This window comes from Girardinichthys multiradiatus, chromosome 20 (genome assembly GCF_021462225.1).
Source record: "Girardinichthys multiradiatus isolate DD_20200921_A chromosome 20, DD_fGirMul_XY1, whole genome shotgun sequence".
Lineage (NCBI taxonomy): Eukaryota > Metazoa > Chordata > Actinopteri > Cyprinodontiformes > Goodeidae > Girardinichthys > Girardinichthys multiradiatus.
Genome location: NC_061812.1, coordinates 39485108 through 39499384, shown reverse-complemented (window position 1 = coordinate 39499384; position 14277 = coordinate 39485108). Strand labels below are relative to the sequence as shown.

At 39.0% G+C, this 14277-nt stretch overlaps 1 protein-coding gene across 1 annotated transcript in view; it reads right to left on the bottom strand.

Moving 5' to 3' along the window:
- LOC124857106 (G-protein coupled receptor 22-like) overlaps positions 1-13378 on the bottom strand; it is a 28312-nt gene extending 14934 nt beyond the window's left edge. The window contains exon 1 of the mRNA XM_047348226.1: positions 13160-13378. The gene's annotated coding sequence lies outside the window, so the exon portion shown is untranslated. The remainder of the gene's footprint in view (positions 1-13159) is intronic.
- Between the last annotated feature and the right edge of the window lie 899 nt (positions 13379-14277).

Here is a 14277-nt window from a genome sequence, read left to right as displayed (position 1 = left end):
CTGATTCTTTCAAAGACCCAAACTTCTTCTTGTTATGTTTTGTTTGACTCTTCCTCAAAAATTAACTATAGTTGTTGTTGTTAGGTACAGAATTATTACACAGATGGTTAATATAGATGCAAAAAAGAAAAAAACAACAGTCATAAAAGTGTCATCTGCATATTTTTATGCCAATGATAATAAAATGCACAAAAACATGTTTATTGTGAATTAAATTTTCTACATAAAGAGGCTGCACACACTGTTTGTGACTGTATAGGAACTTCCTCAGTGACTGCAGTCATGATCTTCAAGATATCATAACAGCTATTGTGCACATCAGTAAATTTAAATAGAGTGTCAGATAAAGACATTTAAACTTCATATCAATCATATAGCTCTCTTCAAACACTGACAGAGCTGATTTTGATGGATAATTTATCCCTCTTAGTAAGACCTGATTTACATGTTAAAACCATATCTAGACCTCATTTAGACATCAGTAAATAAAAGGTCTATTCATAGCTGTGGTTTAGACCTATATACTGGTCTAACCTGAGATCGAAAATTAAACATTCCACAATAAAGTATGTAACCAATGCAAAAATGTCAGAAAGAAAATAAAACGAAACTCAAAGACATCTTCATTTGATTAAGTGTTAAAAACTAAGCTGAACTTTGTACATGAACCAACCAAAATGCCCAGCACCAACCTCAGTGTTGCTCTGTTGGAGCAGGTAGAATAACCGGCCAACATGCCTCTGTAGAAAATAGGGTTTCCTTTTAAAAAGCCTCTTACAGCTTCTGTGATTTCTCTGACTTTATTTTAAGAAATAGCTAACTTTGAGATGTTTCCCTTGGCAACAACTTCCAAGCCACCGTGTGTGATAGCTGTTATGTATGGTGCATTCACTGATCAGAAAACAGGGGGATTTCTTTTTTTTTCCCAACCGGTTAGTCAGGGTACATCATAGTTACTCGCTGGATCTCTAATTCAATTCAAAAAACAATTATTAATCTCAAACGAGAAATCAGAAATGACACTTTGAAGGAGGTCTTATTATGCAAGTGTCAATAAAGAGTAAGTAGAGATGGTAGCAAATGTGAGCTGGAAGGATCTCCTGTACTGCGTTGTGCTGAAGTGAATCTGACTGAAGACGGTGGTTTGTTGAGTTGTTGTGTTATGAAGATGAAGCTTAGGGTTGTCCACTATGTTCTTCATTATATTTCTTTGTTCACAATTAGCTCTAGAAGCTCCGGAACAGTCCCCAGAACAGAACCGGGCATCTTTTTTGAGCTTGAGTGTTTTTTAGACTCTGGGCCAAATGCTGTTAGTCCAACAGATGCAAGCAGAAGAGATTAAACTCTCAACAACAGACTTTTAGAAGATCAGCTGCATCTTGCTGCCAACGCTGAACAACCTATGTTTCCTCACTAAGTACAGCCTGCTCAATCCCTTCCTGTACACAGCTTCACTGTTCTGTCTCCCGTCCAATCTGTTGTCCAAGTGGACCCCAAAAGTGTTATACTTCCTCTAAAATCTGCAAGATTTTCTTTTCTCTTGTTCACATTAAAACTTAGGTAATCAGAAATGTATCTACTTGTATGAAGTGGACTTTTTTCTTGTTAGGTTATATATTATATATAGAAAAAGGCACTAAATTTAATTAGTGGTCATTTTTACTATTTATTAAAATTAGCGTCTACCGTAGCAGGAGTTTAAATATCATCAGCCTTCCTTAATTAGCACAGTTACTCCTGCATTATTAAAATGTTAGGTATACAAGTAGGCATTATTTAAAAACCTCCACTTTTCTTTTCATCTGAGGGTTGACATGGTGTGTTTGTGTTCAAATAATGCTGTTTCTTCATCATGATGCAAAATTATTCAAGGAGGCTCTCTAAAATCTCATCAGGCTGTCAAATCAATCAAAGGAAGCTGTCATGAGAATGAAGTTTCTGTCATCTACTGTTGATGAAAGCGTCAAATGTGACATAGTTTGTGATAAGCATGGGGTGATTTAATAATCAGATATAATTAGGGATGCTTTCAGGTGATTTTTTTAAGCAACTGGTGGATTTTGAATAAATTAGAACATCAGTCTCTTGTCAGGCCTCGTAGAATCAGTCAAATGTAACCCTTTGTGTAGAAACGTTGACCCCAATCACCTGTCATGACAGTGTGGGTACAAAGCCAGTAGAGCAATGAGTCTCTCATCACATATCTTGGGTCAAAAGGAAGCATGTCCATTTTATCTCTCAAACCTGAGAGTAAGCACTGTAACGTGAGAGAGCAACAACAAAAAATGAAGGCAACACAAGTGCATACGAGTACACAGAGCTTGCACTGCAAAAATGTGACTGTTTGTAACAGACTACTTACAGAGACATCAAGCTCTTATTTGAGGATTCTTTCCAGAGTAGCACACCGTGATGGAAACAAAATGTTAGCTAAATATTTGCAGGCCGCTGCTCATCCTCTGCACAACTGGCCTGAGAGAGAAAACACACACAGACACACTCCTCTATGCTACCACATGAACATGCCACGCACAGTCAGGTACACACCGAGTAGGTTACTCTCCAAGACTCCTGCTTAGTCTACATTAAATGGCTTGTGGTGTGGCTGAAAGCAAAGATGATGAAAGTCAAGAGTGTACTACAGAGCTGTGAATGTTCCAGGAGATGAAATGCTTATAACAAATCAGCGACAGGGTCCTACGGTCAACCTGGCTTGCAGCTCTATTTCTGTCCTTCTCACAGAGACTGGTAAATGCATCTACTGATGGAGGGATTGACCTTTAAGCTTGAGGACAACCTCCACAATTTGATCATGCATTCATTTTATGATTGGGACTTCAGAGTAAAACAGTACTTCAAAAAAGCACTCATGTCCCTTGAAATTTTTCACATTCTTCACATTACAAAAAAACTTCTAAATATTTTTTTTGCTTTTTTATGTAATAGACCAAGAAAAAATAACATATAATTGTGAGTGGGAAGGAAAAGGATGCAATGCAATACAAACATATTCCCCCCCTGACAGATTTGTTATGTTTCTGATTTTTCGCCACAATGAAATAAACAAATTTTCTTATCAATCAAAGATAATCTGAGCAAATACAAAATACTGCTTTTTAAACAATTTCTAAGCACACCTGCAAATACAGTACTTATATTCAATAATTAGAAAATACTTGATAAGTGCATTTATTTCAGTAACACCATTCACTAAGTGAAACGCATTATATAAAATAATTACACACAGACTGAAAACACCATTTAAGATTGTCAGAGTTCTGGGAGTTTCTTTCTGTTCACCTATTTTACCTGCTATTAACCCCATCCAACCTCTAGATGGCACCAGATGCACAGTAGGAGCTGACTCCACAGGTGTTCTCCATCAGCCTCATTAGGAGAGGTGCTCAAGTACCCAACGTTGCCAACACTCCGGTGCCTGAGTTTTAACCTACAGTGGAAACTCTGGTTGGCCAAGACAAGTCTCCTTGTGATTATTTTCTGAGTACTTACCTTCTTGTGTCCTCCTTCCCAGGTTACCTCCAGTTCCGAGCTTCTTATCCAGTCTGCGTATCCAGAAGATCCAGACTCTCTCTCCACAAGAGAACTTTACGGATTTCAAGTCTCCTCAGGCTTCCTGTGAACGAACCTGGCTCACCCTCCACCGTGCTCCCCACCAAGATCATCCAGCTGGTGCCACCTCCACCTCAAGTGCAAGTAGAACAGAATTACCTGGACCTTTCACTTATCCGACACGCTCCCGGAGTTTTCCATCATCTCACTTCTCCTCCCTCCTGGGATGAAAATTTAACATTCATATATTTTAGATTCATTGCACACTAACTGAAATATTTCAGGTCTTTTATTGTCTTAATACAGATGATTTTGGCATACAGCTCATGAAAACCCAAAATTCCTATCTCACAAAATTAGCATATCATCAAAAGGGTCTCTAAACGAGCTATGAACCTAATCATCTGAATCAACGAGTTAACTCTAAACACCTGCAAAAGATTCCTGAGGCCTTTAAAACTCCCAGTCTGGTTCATCACTCAAAACCCCAATCATGGGTAAGACTGCCGACCTGACTGCTGTCCAGAAGGACACTATTGACACCCTCAAGCAAGAGGGTAAGACACAGAAAGAAATTTCTGAACAAATAGGCTGTTCCCAGAGTGCTGTATCAAGGCACCTCAGTGGGAAGTCTGTGGGAAGGAAAAAGTGTGGCAGAAAACGCTGCACAACGAGAAGAGGTGACCGGACCCTGAGGAAGATTGTGGAGAAGGGCCGATTCCAGACCTTGGGGGACCTGCGGAAGCAGTGGACTGAGTCTGGAGTAGAAACATCCAGAGCCACCGTGCACAGGCGTGTGCAGGAAATGGGCTACAGGTGCCGCATTCCCCAGGTCAAGCCACTTTTGAACCAGAAACAGCGGCAGAAGCGCCTGACCTGGGCTACAGAGAAGCAGCACTGGACTGTTGCTCAGTGGTCCAAAGTACTTTTTTTGGATGAAAGCAAATTCTGCATGTCATTCGGAAATCAAGGTGCCAGAGTCTGGAGGAAGACTGGGGAGAAGGAAATTCCAAAATGCCAGAAGTCCAGTGTCAAGTACCCACAGTCAGTGATGGTCTGGGGTGCTGTGTCAGCTGCTGGTGTTGGTCCACTGTGTTTTATCAAGGGCAGGGTCAATGCAGCTAGCTATCAGGAGATTTTGGAGCACTTAATGCTTCCATCTGCTGAAAAGCTTTATGGAGATGAACATTTCATTTTTCAGCACGACCTGGCACCTGCTCACAGTGCCAAAACCACTGGTAAATGGTTTACTGACCATGGTATCACTGTGCTCAATTGGCCTGCCAACTCTCCTGACCTGAACCCCATTGAGAATCTGTGGGATATTGTGAAGAGAACGTTGAGAGACTCAAGACCCAACACTCTGGATGAGCTAAAGGCCGCTATCGAAGCATCCTGGGCCTCCATAAGACCTCAGCAGTGCCACAGGCTGATTGCCTCCATGCCACGCCGCATTGAAGCAGTCATTTCTGCAAAAGGATTCCCGACCAAGTATTGAGTGCATAACTACATGATTATTTGAAGGTTGACGTTTTTTGTATTAAAAACACTTTTCTTTTATTGGTCGGATGAAATATGCTAATTTTGTGAGATAGGAATTTTGGGTTTTTGTGAGCTGTATGCCAAAATCATCCGTATTAAGACAATAAAAGACCTGAAATATTTCAGTTAGTGTGCAATGAATCTAAAATATATGAATGTTACATTTTCATCATTACATTATGGAAAATAATTAACTTTATCACAATATGCTAATATTTTGAGAAGGACCTGTACAACTGGAGCGCTTGCAGCTCAGTCGGAACAATAATCCCAATTTAGAATCTGATGGCAAGACTTTGAAATTTCTCAGTCTCCATTTAATCGGACGCAGCTTGAGCTATTGTGCAAAGAAGCATAAACCAAAATGTCAGCCTTTAAATTAGCAAAACCGGTGAAGACTGATACCGAAAGACTAACAGCTGATAATGCAAAGAAAGCATTGACTTTAAAGTTTTTTGGGAGCTTAAAAATAAAAATGCACTTCATCGTTTTCAGATTTTATCTAAAAATATTTTCAAAACCACGTATTGTTTTCCTGTCAATTAACAACTATGCATGACATTCAAGTTTAAAAAAATGTTGCGGATGGCAGAAAAATGTGAAAAAGTTAGAGGGGTATTAATAGTTTTTCAAAGCACTGCATCAGACAGCTTCTATTATTCACTTACAGCTCATATCATACTAAGCCTTTATGCAAAATTCTATCGAATGTGTTGAATACACACTTATTTGAGATGTGTTTCTTACTATTTAAAGACCTTTCCCAAAAGATAAATTAGCTGTTTTTTGTCATATTGAAGAATGAAATACAAGACTTTGTGCTATAAGAGCTGTAGTAGAAGTCTCCTCTTTCACATGGGGCAGTTGCATTATACACTCATTGTATTTCTTTCAGATTTTTTTTTTCTCAAGGCTTTCATTTAAACTCTTAATGTAGATTTGTTCCAAACTGAAGAATACAGTTCAGTTAGATGATTTCTTTACATATCTACATTAACAAGATGGCCTCAACATCTAAAAGTTTAATTATGTCATCTCTTAGGCTACCTTCAAGTTTCGATGCTTAATTCAGATTTTTTTCTGAAATCAGATTTTTTTTTTTTGCATGGCCATTCAAACTACTAATTAAATGCGACACTATCATACTTCAGTCTGAACAGTTCATGATCCCCAACGACAGAAGGAGAACGTAGACGTTACACAGCAGCACTTTGTTTACAGAGGTATTAATGGATGTCGGCATCTGTGTGTTATTAAGTTGTTGAGGAAGGAGGAGCTAATATTATGTTCACATTCTAAGATGAATAGGGGAAGGAAAAAAAGAGAGCACAACTATTTACAATGCTCTTTGTTGGAGCAGTGACCGTTATTTCCACAGAGAAGTCCGTGGATGCGTATGACCGTTCAGACTGCAGACGCTTTGAAAACTGTCTAATACGTATCTGATTTAGTACCACACATGAAAGAGGCACAGTTTGGATTTTTTGGAGGTGAAAAGATCAGAATTGGGCTGTTCAGGCTGCTATGAAAAAGTGAAAACTGAACACCCTCTCTTAAAGTCAATAGAGAGACTTTGTAAGCTGTGCAGGTTGTTGGAAAATGCCTTCATTAGATAGTCCTGCAGATTTTCCAACTGCATTGTTTGCCTGTTTGCCAAAAACAACTCTGAACAACGCTTTCGCCTATGTAAACACTTAAAAACCTTGGTTTGACTCAACATGTCAAGGGTACATATGTTGGACTTGTCTGAACATTTCAAAGGTCTCTGTAACAGTACAGACTTTCCTGGAACTTTCAAAATAAATTGCATTAACCTACTTCCGGCAGAGCCAGGAAACGGGGTAACTGCGGACTTCCTGTGACGTCACTGTCCAAATAAAAGCACCACTCTTGCTACATCCTGCCTCTTCCACAGGGCCTCCAGAGGGACCGGATAGGGGGGAACAGCGCGCTAATGTCTCTTTGCTGGCAAACAGACACAAACTCTTCAAAATGGATACAAGGGTGTCATAAGATCACGCGATCATATGCACAAGTTCAGTACTGATGAATTACTGTTGAAAGAATCCGGTATTCATTCATAAAAGGGAGATTAATGTATAAGCATTGCTTTACTTTCTCTCTGAGGCCTGCAGAAACAAACTGTGTTCCAGAGTTCCCTGCAGAGACACGGTCTCTACATAGCAGAGTCTGAAGGAAGGACAACAGGAGCCTCATCTTGTGGTAACGTGCAGTGTGGTCAGCGGACAGAACGGGCCGCCCATCCACAGCTACGAAGGTTAGCTGGAAGCTAACCGTTTGTTGACTGTGGACGTTTCTTCAAACTTCATCGTCGCCCGGACAACTCCTCAACACCTTCATAAGAGGTTAGGTTTGGGCAGAATAATAGAGAAGGATTTAGATTGAAATTATCTAAACGTTTTTCATTTTATGAAGTTGGGTTTTGTTTGTGTTTTTAAAGTTAAGACAAACTTCATTTAAAGGGTGATTTTAAACAGAAGATCGGCCATAACGCGCCGCTATCAGCTTCCTTTGTTAGCTTTCCCTGCTAACAAGCTAAGAACACGTGCTTGCCTGCTAGGGAACATTTAACAGAAAGGTTGTTAGTTTTCAAGCTAGTAAATAATAGTCCCTAAACATTATTTTACTAAATCTGATAACTAAGTGAACACCATTAAGCCCCATTTCTCCAGAAAGATGTGGCTCTTTTCCAAAATATTCCCTTAATAATATTTCCTTAAACATTATTTTAGTAAATAATGGCAGCTAATGAGACACTGTTGAGGATTAGTCATCCAGAAGGTTGGTTTTATTCAGCAGATCATTCTTAAAACATTATTTTATTAAAATAATATTTTATCTGATCTTGCATTATGAATGGTTGTCTAAGTTGGTTCCAAGACTAACTTCACGTCACTTCCAGATTCTTCAAGATAATCCTTGGTTCTCAAACATAAAGAACATTGCATGGTAATATTGCATCAATCTTTCAGTCATGGTTTCCAATCATCTTTAATCAACTTGTTTATATTGTGCATAGCCCATGAGTCTTCGTTATTCTTTAATTCTGCTTGGTAGTTTAGTTGGATTGTTTTAGCATGGTAAAGAGTTTGTTGATTGAAATATGTTTGACTTTGAGTTGACTTATTTTTGTTAATAAATTCTTGTATTTTAAGACATTGTGTGAATTCATTTCATACATGTGCAGAGTTTATGTTGTTCAATAATGTCAGAGCTCGTCTCACACCTTTCTATTTTGTCCAAATACCATCGCCTTACTGGGCTGGTATTCACAAGATAACCCTTAACAGACCGAAATATTATTTGATAAAATATTAAAATATTAATATTAAATAATATTCTCAGATTCATAGTCATAACAAGCACATCACTGAAGAACTGCCAAATCTATGAAGTCTTTTAAATCAAGGTTAAAAATAATTTGTTTAGAGTTGCCTTTAACTGTTCTGTTTAAACTATAAACTGAAACATCATTCATTTTAGTCTGTAGTCCAACTTTTATTTTACTTTCATTTATCATCCCACTGCTATGTACTTTTTTCTATGTGTTTTCTTTTCTTATGTTTTCATCATGTAAAGCACTGTGAATTGCCTTGGTACTAAAATGTGCTATATAAATAAAGTCTCCTTGCCTTGTCTGACATTAATTTAGACTAAACATTGCATGTTTCAGGTCAGTTGGAATTATAAGCTATTTGTAATGTTTTTTTTACTTTTCTGAAATTTGTGACATACATTTTCTTAGTGTTTGGAAGTGTTGCCTGTGTGACTTGGGCCAAATATTTTGGGCATCCTTTCACAAGCTCCTAACAATAGTTTGCAGGAATTTTGGTATCTTCCTTCAGACAGAACTGCTGTAACTGAGTCAGGTTAACAGCAGCCTTGTTTGCAAATACATAAATAGCTCTACTCACAGATATCCGATAGGACTAGGATTCATTTAGCTATTGCTGTAATTTACTCTGTGTATTTTGTGTTTCTGTTCCATAGAAAGTATGCCTCAATTGGTGCTTTTTATTTTGTTTTTGTGTCTCTTTTTTGTCCTCTTAACCCAAAGCTGATTGCAGCAGATGGCCTCTCACACCAAACCTGGTTTTCCTGGAGGGTTGTTCCTGTTAAAAAGGATAGGTACCTTTACATTGTCACCACTTGCTTGCTGAGGCTGAGGGATTGCTATAGAGCGGATGACTTAATGCATTTGGTTGGGCTTGCTTAGACAGATAGCTTTGTATCAATTGTCATTGATGACTGCCTGAATTTGCAATGTATTTTAGATTGAACTGTGTTTAATTTGTGAATCTGACTATATGATTGGAAAGGGATGAACTGGGTGGATTATGACATAAATTTAACCGATTTAACCGGCCTGAGGTGCCCTGAGGTGACATTTGCTGTTTGATAGAACAATCTCCCTTGAATATCCACTTTCTCTGCAGCTTTCATATGCATCTTCTGCCCTGATGCATCTCCATGACAACCTAAGCATCATGATGTAGGGCTTTGATTGTTGTTAAACGAGCAGGAAACGGCAAGTGAACATGATCCAAGGTATTTTAACAGCTGTTATACAAGTTAAGAATTTTAAGTGAAAGACTGCAATATCGGAATATAAAATATGTTAACGTGGCACCAGTTACAGCCATAAAAAGGGTGCAACTCCTACAGTATCAGCCTACAGAGTTATGTCAAATAGTTATGTCAAATTGCAGAAATAGTGATCCAATCCCTATTTCTGTACTGTTTGTTTTATATGTGTAAAACAAAAATTCATATTTTCCAAAAATAATCCTTCAATGTGCCTCTCCCCATTTGACCTTAAATTTTATTTTTTAAGTATGACTGATTATCCTCAGTATTGAGTTAGGTGTAAAAATGTATATTTAAAAAAAATATATTAATATGATTAGATTTTTTTATATTAACGCTTATCAGGCAGTGTTCTACTCAGGTCTAACTGGCCAGCATAGTAACCAATATAATCTGGGTTTTTATATTAACTATTTTTGAGAATAACAGAAGTAAAAGTTCTATTCCTGAATGTCGGGCTTTTTATTACCAGTCCAGGTGTTAAAAAAAATTGTCATTATCTGTTGCATGTAGTGAGAGGCTGGAAGAAATAATCAGAGGAGTGAAGCTTTAAAAGCATCAGAGAGCATCTTAAGGGACAGTATGAAAGAGAAAATCAAGCAAAAGTTTGTCTTTTATTAAGTTTTTAGAAAACTGCTCTCTCTTTCAGCCTTTGCATGCATATAAATGACAAATGACAATATATAGAGACGATAACTTGCAAGCATTTATTGAGTCGACCTTTTAACCGCTTCGGATACCACACAATACAGATCCATTATTCAGACTTTCCAAATAGATTCAGGTTTGAGGGAAGAGCATCCGAGCTCTAAGTGTTGGCCGTGCTTCCTGAATTATTCATCACACAGATAAAATATGGAGCTGAAATAGCCTGGCACTGAAAGAAGGTGGACAGAAAGTTGTTCAGTGACTGACGAGGTAACTCAACTGAATGAGGATTAGAAGCCAGTTAATCAATCTGGTGAACTGGAAACAGTCATACACACACAGATACACACACACAGGCTTTCTGTCTTCAGTGTTTTCCTCCTTCATGTTGCAATCAAAGCCCTCCACAGCAGAACAGAGCTCCTACCACACGCTTTCATCAAGACTTCTTTTTTCTTTCTTTGCTTATCTCCACCTCCACCCGGTTGCCAGCAACACCTCCCTGCTCAGTCACCCTTGCTGCTGCATCTTATGTAGTTTCCCAATCATTGCTCTTTGCCCTCTGAACTTGGCACACCTATCTTTTCCACCCTTTTCTTATCCTCACAAATTGCCTAATGTCAAAAACTACATGATGTAGCATGCAGTCTGTGTGGATGTAATGTTCAACATAGTAACGTTGACTGTCTGCCTAAGGGCAACTAATAAGCAATGGTAAAATTCTGATACCTAAAATCCATATTCTATTAGCTTACAGATTGTACTCATATAAGGCTTCTAGAATTAAATATGTTCCTCAAACATTTTTCCATTTGGTCACATTACAGACATACAATTTCAGAAATTGTATCCAGATTTTATGTGATAGCAGAAACAACAAAGAGAAGCTCATAAGTTTGAGGACGGAAAATACTTGGATTCTATCTTTTTCTTTAACAAATAAGCATCTAGAAGGTATTTATTGCATTTGTACATTTGTACTCAGCCCCCATGAGTCAGTACTTTTTAGAAGTACCTTTTGTGGCAAATACAGCTTCTAGTGCTTTGGGATATGTCTCTACCAGCTTTGCTCATCTAGAGACCGAAGCCTTTGACCATTCTTCTTTGCCAAACAAGAAGTCTGGTTTTAGATGGTGAACCTTCACCTCAGTGTTAAGTTTTTGGCAGCCTTTAACAACTTTTCATCCAGGATTGCTCTGTATTTAGCTCTATCCATGCTCCTATTAAACTCTGTCCAGCCTCCCTGGCCATGTGGGGGGGAAAAAAAACCACATGATGTTACCACCCCTATGTTTTATGGTGGGAATGGTAGGTTCAGGGCGATGGGAAATGTTAGGTTTCCTCCACACTTGGTGTTTTGCATGAGTCCTCTACATGGCTTGTGGAAACTACAAACAGGGGTTGTGTAGCTTTCTTCTCACCAACCCTCAAATACCAAAATTGCCTCTCCAAGCTGAGGTGTGGATCTGTGCAGTTCTTCCAGAGGTACCATATAGTTGCTTCCCTGATTAATGCTCTCCTAGTCTGGCCCATTGGTTGGTCGGACTGCAGTTCAAAGAGGATGTATTATTTCTTGCAGTTGTGCCATAGCTTTTTCTCCATCATTTTTAGATGATGGAGTAAAATGTGCTGCATGAGCTTCAATACTTGTGGTATTGCTTTTATCCTAAAGCTTTAAATTTCTCCACAGCTTTCTCACTGACCCATCCGTTGTGTTCCTTGAGCTTCGTGAGGCTATTTGCTCACTAATGTTCTCTAACAAACCTCAGTAGTATTTATATGAGGAATAGGTTACACACAAGTGGAATTCTGTTTTACTAATAATGTAAATCCTTAAGACACTGATTAAATTTGATTTAGGGGTATTAGTGTAAGGGTGATAAATACTTTTTTTTGGTAAGGGATTTTGAAAACCGCCACTCTCTTTTCTCTTTACAATCCTGCTCTGGTCACATGATATAAGTTATATCAAATAACTTGTAAAATGCATTGAAATTCGTTGTTGTTAGGAAAGAAATCGTGAAAGGGGGAGTGAATACTTATGGAATGAATAAAAAGCGTAAGAAAACACCTGGAGGCATTTTTGTTAGAATTTTCATGGAAACAATTGTTTGTCAGGAGCTACTTGTTGATTAATATGTAGAATCAGCCGAACCTTTAAACAGCTACCTAACATGAGAAAAACACAGTAATTATTACACATAACCTGATATTAAGATCATTTATAGGGAAATGGCGTCTTAAATCCTGTTGGCTCGCAGTCAGCGCCCAGCGCATCGGGAGCGCATCCAAGCAGCCAGGCGCACTCTGGCAAGATAGAGATGTTTCCAGCAGGCTGCAAGGAGAAACATTCAGCCTCGGAGCCCGTTACTGTGTCAAGCCCCCCACTCCCACACATACAGCCCGAGGTTCCCAATAAAACCCAGATTCCTCTGCGGAAATCGATATTTGAGCACGCTCTGGGCCGAGCAGCACGCAGAGCGATGCGCCGCTGCAACAGCAAGGTTGCAAAGAATCAAGCAAGCATCCCACAAACACAAGAAGTTGGATTCAAAAAGGTCGTTTTAAGTTATGGGCGCTGTTTGCAAACGTTTAGACATCTAAACGCAAAACACCGAAATTGCGGCGTAAAAGTTCATCCAATGCAGTTTGTCGAAGCTTATATAGCAGCTGACCACAAATTCAGTTTCATAACAATTGGAACATATAGTTGAGCTGTCAGCATGCCAATTCTTTACACAAAAACAGAAGCAACAAGTCAAATATCTCCGTAGGGATGAAAACATCTCACCTCCCGCGTCCGTGTCGTGCGCTCAGCGATGCATGTCTGCAACCTGTAGGCTGAAAGAGTTGAGGTGAGACTGAATCGCCTCTCAGTCCTGGTGTGCTGTGGAGCGGAGGAACAGACGCTCATCACCGGCACAAACAACAGCTCCAGTAAGGAGAACCACCTGCAGTCAAACGACCCAATGAGAGACAGACAAACTGCAGTTCTGTCCACAGGCAGAGATCAAGCTCCTGCTGGATCCTGTGAGGACTCTGCTATCCGCATGGCTTTCACTGTGTGGCTGATGGGGGAGGAGGAGGAGTACGAAATCCATATAGTTATCAAATCTAAACCACATTCACGACTCCATGACTCTGAGCTTTTATCTTAAAGTCTGATTTTGTGTTTGAAAACATAAAATCAGGAGAATTTCGTGTATTATATTCCGTTTTAAAAAGCACTACAGATTTGGATGTGGAGCAGTTTAACTACAGGTCCTTCTCAAAATATTAGCATATTGTGATAAAGTTCATTATTTTCCATAATGTCATGATGAAAATGTAACATTCATATATTTTAGATTCATTGCACACTAACTGAAATATTTCAGGTCTTTTATTGTCTTAATACGGATGATTTTGGCATACAGCTCATGAAAACCCAAAATTCCTATCTCACAAAATTAGCATATTTCATCCGACCAATAAAAGAAAAGTGTTTTTAATACAAAAAACGTCAACCTTCAAATAATCATGTACAGTTATGCACTCAATACTTGGTCGGGAATCCTTTTGCAGAAATGACTGCATCAATGCGGCGTGGCATGGAGGCAATCAGCCTGTGGCACTGCTGAGGTCTTATGGAGGCCCAGGATGCTTCAATAGCGGCCTTTAGCTCATCCAGAGTGTTGGGTCTTGAGTCTCTCAACGTTCTCTTCACAATATCCCACAGATTCTCTATGGGGTTCAGGTCAGGAGAGTTGGCAGGCCAATTGAGCACAGTGATACCATGGTCAATAAACCATTTACCAGTGGTTTTGGCATTGTGAGCAGGTGCCAGGTCGTGCTGAAAAATGAAATCTTCATCTCCATAAAGCTTTTCAGCAGATGGAAGCATGAAGTGCTCCAAAATCTCCTGATAGT